At 27.1% G+C, this 1997-nt stretch overlaps 1 pseudogene; it reads left to right on the top strand.

The window, feature by feature from the left end:
• Positions 1 to 1810: 1810 nt before the first annotated feature.
• Positions 1811 to 1997, top strand: part of LOC108747117 — a 14172-nt pseudogene continuing 13985 nt past the window's right edge.

The raw sequence follows: 1997 nt of genomic DNA, 5'->3' as shown, positions 1-1997 counted from the left end.
TATAATATTTTATATACAAATGTCTTTGAGAATTGTAGATTCAACATGTAGCGACTAAGGTTAAAAAACAAAAATGTCTTTATTTTTTCTAGTTAAACGTCAACATTCGACAGAATCATCAGAGGACAATGGAAAAAAACACAATGGGGATAAAACTTAGAAGTGTCAAGAATGTTTCTTATTACTTACCAATGCATGTACTTATTGCACGCACTTGCACTGCGTACGAAATTTAAAATGCATACTGAACAAGTCCAAGAAGACATGTGCACTTCGAATGATAGATCATTAGATCACTTTTCGCACGTATGTTACACTAATCATTTTTTTGCGCCGCATAGATTAAAAGCCGTGGCACATAAAAGAAGCTTAAACAATGTAGTGTAAGTGAATCGGCTAATCACAATAGAAATTGTAAGCCACTCAAAAAATCAATAAAAAGTCCAAATGACTTTATTTTGAATCTTATAATTAATATTAATAAAAACCTATCAAATTTTGTTATTAAAAAACATCAAAAGAAAATTATTTTAACTTTGTCTTTGTAAAAAATTTCTGTTTAAAATAAAAGTTTAAAGTAAACTAAATGATACTATTTCTTCATAAAACTCGTTCAAATCTTCTTAATTTTAAATTTACTATTTACTGATAAGTGACATAATATATTTTCAGAAAGAAAAACGAGTAACCAACGCGAGTAGAATAGAAGAAAAATGATGTAACTGAAAAACGGTATATTCTAAAATTAATAAATTTAAGAACTAAACTAGAATGTTTTTCAATTGACGGTTACAATTATAACAGTTGACGTCATGCATGCTTACGCCATATCACTTTGCAGGCATTTTGTTATCTGATTAATTAAATATAGGATTTTATTATGTAATTATATTTATAATGACTAGTCAAATTTGTATTATAATTGTTTATAATTTTAAATTTGTTTCATAATTGTTTATAATTTGATAAAATTATGGAGTTTACAAAATTTAAAGATAAATTTCATTCTCTAAATCAATTATTTTTATCAACTATGAGTGCGCGTGTTCTTTTCAAACCACGCCCAAAAAAAAATGTTTTATATCTAACTATATAAAATTATATATAATTACATAAAATTATACATTATCATATATTAAATATGCCTATTTATATACGAATACATAAAATTATACAACATGTAATGTTATATAATTCTATATAATTATTTTTTCCCAAGCGATGAATCGGAATGATTTATCGATGTACGAAAAATACTGGAAATTGGGATACGACATCTGTCATAGAATCATCTAAAATATATTTTTTCAGGAGATCCATTACGCTTTGTACTTATAGGTTTGTTCTTTTTAGCTAAAGTTCTTGCACGGTTCATCTTTTTTTCTCTTCTTTCCATGTTGAAGAGAAAAGGAGAAAAGATGTACCATGTAAGAAGTTCTGCTAAAAAGAATAAAACTCATGATGAAATAATAAATACTGATATCTACCCATTTACATAATCCGCGTGCAGGAAGCAAAGTATACACAGTTCAGATCGGGATCGAACATTTCGTGTTTCGCTGCCAAGCACCATCAACCGTGTTGTACTTTAGAAAATCTAAAAGAAAATTAACAATAACTAATTAATAAGGGATAGTAATGTATCGTGCGGCGTGAATTGCAGATGTATTATGATCGGAGATCTTTGATCGTTTAAGAATCCGATTCATTTTTATAAATCAGTGCAGAATCGTTGATTTTGTGGAAGAATCGCAAATTGCTCAAAGTTTAATATTCTCGTGTAAAATACATAGGTCATTCTTGTTTAATCATGAGTTCTGAAATCGTAGAACTTCAAGAGAAGAATCAAATTACAGGTAACCATACAGTAACAATTCAAAATTATTTTTAAAATATTTTGTTGTAAGATTTGAAATATTTCAGAAATTTTTAATGATATGTACAACATTTTTAACATAACTTTGTCAAATATTTTAATGCAATATTTTAAAATACCT

The sequence above is a fragment of the Trachymyrmex septentrionalis genome, unplaced genomic scaffold, assembly GCF_001594115.1.
Source record: "Trachymyrmex septentrionalis isolate Tsep2-gDNA-1 unplaced genomic scaffold, Tsep1.0 scaffold192, whole genome shotgun sequence".
In the NCBI taxonomy this organism is placed as follows: domain Eukaryota; kingdom Metazoa; phylum Arthropoda; class Insecta; order Hymenoptera; family Formicidae; genus Trachymyrmex; species Trachymyrmex septentrionalis.
The sequence above is the reverse complement of the archived record's forward strand: the minus strand, read 5'-3'. Positions and strand labels throughout refer to the sequence as shown.